The sequence below is a fragment of the Frankliniella occidentalis genome, unplaced genomic scaffold, assembly GCF_000697945.3.
Source record: "Frankliniella occidentalis isolate FOCC.00 unplaced genomic scaffold, Focc_3.1 Scaffold210, whole genome shotgun sequence".
Taxonomy (NCBI): Eukaryota; Metazoa; Arthropoda; class Insecta; order Thysanoptera; family Thripidae; genus Frankliniella; species Frankliniella occidentalis.
Genome location: NW_026267336.1, coordinates 56,481 through 62,014, shown reverse-complemented (window position 1 = coordinate 62,014; position 5,534 = coordinate 56,481).

The window sequence follows — 5,534 nt, the reverse complement described above, 5'->3', positions numbered from 1 at the left end:
TGACATGCCTGGGTGGCAAAACAACCATTGCAACTTTCTGTAGTTGTTTAAATAACAGAGGCCTGCTATAGGCCTTAGTATTAATTAGGACTAAAAAGTCCAATAGCGCTATGTAAATTTGTGTTTAGGGTTTAGTATTTTTGCATAGCCATAACAGCCAAAATCACCATATTGTGAGCCAGGTTGATTGAAAATAAAATGACCAAAATAATGCTTCAAAGCACAAAATGAAAACGACATCCGTGATCCGTGCCTCACCCATGGTTCACTGTGTAAGCCTTTAGGCCGAGCGACCAGGCGACGTTAGTGTCGCCAGCGGGCAGCAAGGGAGCAAGGCCCCTAGATATTCCATCATCGGCTCTTCAGTTTCCACTTCACACTCGGCTCGACAGATTCGATCCCAATCGGCGCTGGAGCCAGGGGGGCGACACTGCGGCGCCTCCCTATGCACCTGCTGCTGCTCCAATCATTTTACACCACATTCCAGCCTGTCCGCAGTCAAAATTCTCACCGTCCATTGTCTTGCCGAACAACATCTCAGAAAGGAGGAGAGATCTGGCCCGCTCAGCCTATCACGCCCCCCCCCCTTTATTTGCGTTTCTTGTCATCACGGTCTCCTTTCTCCCTTTCTCCTCTTTCGCTCCAAGACCACCCCGCTCCCTCTCTCTGTCTGACCATCGTCATCTCATAAAAGTAAATTATAAGAAAGAGCATTGTTCTCTCATTTTTCACTTTATTGGCCGGGCACGGCTGGTCGTTATTCCGAGGCGATGACCCGTGCCGTATAAATTACTTCAAATTCGGTTCATTAAAAAATTGAAATGGCGGCGGCAGCATAGCGCGGCGCTGCTTGGACGCACGGGGGCCGGGGGCCCTTCCTTCCCCACCTCCCCGTTCCTCTGATTTTCTCCTCCAACAACACAATATATTGCAGAATAATAACGCCCGGTTCGCAGAGCTCATTATCGGCCATCGGCGACTTCCTCGTTGACATCAGTCAATGCGTGGGAAGTAGCTCCGCTCTGCTCCGCTCTGCTCCGCTCTGCTCGGCTCCTCCAATGACCACACGCACTATAACAGATCGGTTCATCAGCGAGCGGAGCCCGGCGGAGCCCGGCCGAGCCCTGATTAGTGGACGACGGACGCGCCGAGCTGCGCGGGGCTGCGCGACAATGCGGGCGCGCTGAGCCGTGGGCGTCAAACCCACACACACCGGGCCTTAATGGCTCCAATTATTAATCGGTTCACCGTATTTTCCCTCAAATTACCGACCAAGTCGTTACCAGACGCCGCAGGAGAACGTGTCCCATGGGACGGGGGCCGCGGCGGCCCCGCGCTTCATTTAACAGCAGCTTCGAGAGGGCTCGCTGAGAGGTTTGTGTAGCGAGTGGCGTAAGGAGGCGTTTCGCACTTTTGTATAGGAAAGAAAAGAAAGTAGTTTTTAAACTTTATGGGATATTACTGTCACCACCGTTACTCCGTCGTCCAGATTTGCCTGTATCACCCGATAGAAGAGTAACACTCGCAATTGCCTTGCAAATGCATGTATCGCGGCTAATTAGGGTAATATTCGCAGACTTGGCACGCAAGGAGTCGTTAACAATGGTGAATCTTTAATAGTTATACAGCCAACCATCGTATGACTCTCTAAGAATATTGTGAAACGAGATGTGACACTCCTGTGAGTCATGAATTAATCGAGTTTATGAGATCACTCTAGGAGCGAGGAAACTTGAAACAAACGCATACTCTAAATGGCTGGAGACAATTTTTATCTATTATCTGTGTGTACATCTTCTTGCAAGATGCAATTTGGAGTAGTGACACACATTTCTATCTCCTGCTGGACAAATTTTTGTTTTGTCCAATAATAGTTCATAGAAGTGAATTAGTCAACACCTCAATAAAGGCTTCAAAAGTGCATCTTGCAAAATGTGCACATATAACGAGGGGTACCCAACTTCATCCAGCCACTTGTCAAAATAATCAAATTACAATAATTTCCGTTCCGGTTTGTTAGGGTTTTCCCAATTTTTACAATCAGCTCTAGTTATTTTCACTCGCCTCCAGTCACCTCAAAAGGCCAACAGCCACGCTCGGCACCCCGAAACCCACAACCCCATACATAAAACACAGCAGGAACACCCCAACCTTCATGGTCTATTCCAGTCACCCTCCGTAGTCACCTAAATGCAGTCACTTCCATTCACTGTCACCTCCAGGCTCAAATCACGACTGATAGAATCGCATTTTTGGTGAGTTGGGTACCCCTAGACGGGGGCACGTCTTGTAATGGACAAAAATTGTATCTTGCCATTTAGAGTCACTACGATGGAGTTGAAAAGAGTGACGCACGCCTGCGAGTGCAGCAGAGTGTGGCTGGAGCACATCACACAGCAGCGCCTCCCTTCGCATGGCGTATGTTACTTTGCTCTTCATTAGGAATGCGGCGGCCCCGGTCCGCCCGCCCCGTTGAATGACCTTTGACTGACAACAACAACTTGTAGAAATAAAATTGAGCCATAAAGATGAGCGTATCATTCACGTGCCCCATAAATATCCCCTTCGCGGGACCCGCTAGCTGCTGCTACTCCTTTATGATTCGAGTCGCTGTTTTATTAAATGAAAAGCCATAAAGTGAGGGCTCCGACATATTCACTCGAGTTTGTACAGACTGGATCCATTTCGTACGTGTGTGGGACCGTAAAATTAAAGACAGCGCGTCGCAACGGTCCTCCTAGGCGATCATGAGAACTAGTAGTGAGTGAGCAGCGCTCATCAGCAAAAGAACAAGTCGTCGGCGTAGCAACAGGAAAAAAAATGCTCGCCGTAAATGCGACGCAAGTTCTCTCAGCGATAAACGAAGCAACAGTTAACTTGAATGATTTGGCAATGCTGGCGCGGCGGCGGGGTCAAATTTCTTTAAGATAAACTAAAATTTTAATTGATTTTATCCGTGTGGTGAAGTCGAGCATTAATACACACCTACTTTAAGGAATTACCCTTTATCGAAAGCTAATTTATTATCGATGTCACGATTGCCACGTGTTGAAACAATTGTCAATCTGACCAAGACGTGCGCGGATTTGATAGACGACCTAGCCGTAGAGAGGCTGTCTTTAATAACCCACGCAGGGCGCAGACACCCCCCCCCCTTCCCCAAGGTCTTTAATTGGTATGAATAAATAACTGATTACAGATTCGGTTGCGCTGTTTGTCACCTGCCGGTCCGCCCAGGCTGGTGCCCTGGCCTGTAGGTGGTCTAGCCAGGTTGGCAGCGCTGCTTGCTGCTGGCGTCCGATACAAATCACCCAGATAACTTGCGTTTGATTGGCCTTTTAAACCTTCCAATCCAAAATGGAGAGCCACTCCAAAAACGCACGCCGGTGCACTCCGCGTTGCAAGGCCTGCCAACCCGCCGCCGCCTATCGTGTGACACGGGCTAATAGGGTGTCCGCGTGGACAAACAGTGTAATGAGCAGCCATGGGTGGCCCTTTTCGAACGCAGCCTCTCGACACGTACCCCAACTATCCCAGTTAATTTATTCCGAGTGTGTTCCTTCCTGCTCTCCAGGGACTGACATGGGCGTCGGTCGGCAGGGCCTGACCACGACGACGACCAGGGCGACGTCGTCAGCCTCCTCGAGCGCGCCCAGGCATAGCCCCTACCCCAACGCATTCGAGTGCAGTCAAAATATTGTAGCCCCCAGGGCATGTTACACTGTTTGCGTTGGTGCTGCTGGCGGCTGGCGCGTCCGCTCTGCGGCTGCCCCGGGCCCCCGCACATCAAACACCGTCTGTCCACCTGCCCACCCCTGCACAGCAAACACACGCGTACAATTCACTAAAAATCAACTGCGCAGCCGGCGGCCCATTGTCAACAACGTGCTATCAACGGCAACGCATTACTTGGAACAAATTTTTCAAAAACATTTTTAAAAAATGCAGACGTGTCTGCAGTGTGGCTGTGTCGTGTTCCAATACTCACTGTCACTGCATGCACACGCAACGAGAAGTTTCGTCGGGGCGCGACAGACGCGAATCACTCGCTCAAATAAATCAGCAAGACGGTACACATACTGTCGCATCAGTCTGGGCGCAGAGCTCCGCAAAGCTCGGCGCGCAGTGTGCGAAGTGTCACCCCCGGGGGGTTGGGGAGGCCGCCTGTGCAAACACGCCGCCCTGTTTGTCCGCCGCACCTATAAATCCGACCCCACCCCGAGGAATGTGTCGGCCGATCTAATCCGGACAGAGCAAAAGGCGTCATGATGGCGAGAGCTGGACGGGCAACACACCCCTGAGAGCGGGCGTTCACAAATTACACTTTTCAGGGCTGAGTTTCTGTTCTGGGTCGCCCCAGTCGACTTCAATTATATTTAGCCACTAGTACTACGTTGCGCCGCCTAGAAAATTATTGGTAAGCATAAGCAACTATCATGGCCTTTCCAAATGGCGCCCACAACAACCCTGAGTTGAAAAGAAGTGTCGTTAGACCCCGTCTCCCCCCTTAAAAATATATAAATAAATGTTAGAGTCGTGCCTTGCGTGAACTCCCCCTCACATACAAGCTCGCACGCGGGGACCACAACGTTACTTTGCAGAACAGCAAACAGCGCCGCACAAAGGCGTCGCCGAGGTGTTTGCTCTGCGGGCAGATGTATGCTCCAGCCGAGGCTCCAGCCCCAGTCGGCTGCGGCTCCAGGGCTCCAGCCCGGAGGCCGGTAGTCGGCTCCCCTATGGGATCGTCCAGAAAGTACGTCCGTTTTTCTCAGATTCATTCGGTAAATTACGGGAGCTTGGCGCCTGCGAGACTCGAGGTAGGCCACCCCGCAGTACACGCATGCAGTGCAGGCGAGATGTTGCCTACTACTTCGGCGCTGTGAGAGCTTGCATCGGCTGAACTTAGCAGGTTCGTAACGGCGCATGACGAACGTTACTTTTTGGATGATCCCTATGGGGTCTCCCTCATCGCCGACAACGCGCAGCGCGTTCCAGACCGAACCATGTGTATCTTGCGTTGTCTACGCTTCTCAAATAAAACTAGAATTAGAAATTATATTATAAACCGAGAATGGTTTTGTTGCTCAGATGAATTCAGTCAGACCAGGCTCTTTCCTGACCGACTTTGTTTGGTTTTTGATGCGTTGCCGTAGACCTGTCCGAAATTAAGCCTCATGAGCGAGCAGCGCGGTCTAATGACACCTCTGACTTGCATCGCGCATGCGTCAGATTAGGAGAAAATTGTTATCGTCGCGTCAGCTGTGTTTTCGTCTCATTTACGACTGCGTGAGTCGTTGTGACCCTCGTTCAAGATGAAAGGTACACACACCTTTTGCCCCGCATCGCCAAATGCTGGCAGAGCCAGAGCTTTTTGAGGTAGACTTGCCTGCACAACGACCGATGACATGCTATACGTGCGAGTGCCATTCTACTACACTAATAAAGCAGGCGCGGATTAAGGTCCGACTGACAGGTGGGGTGGGATGCATTGTCGGTTGCATACATACAGGGGTTTTGTTGCGCAAATTGCCTAC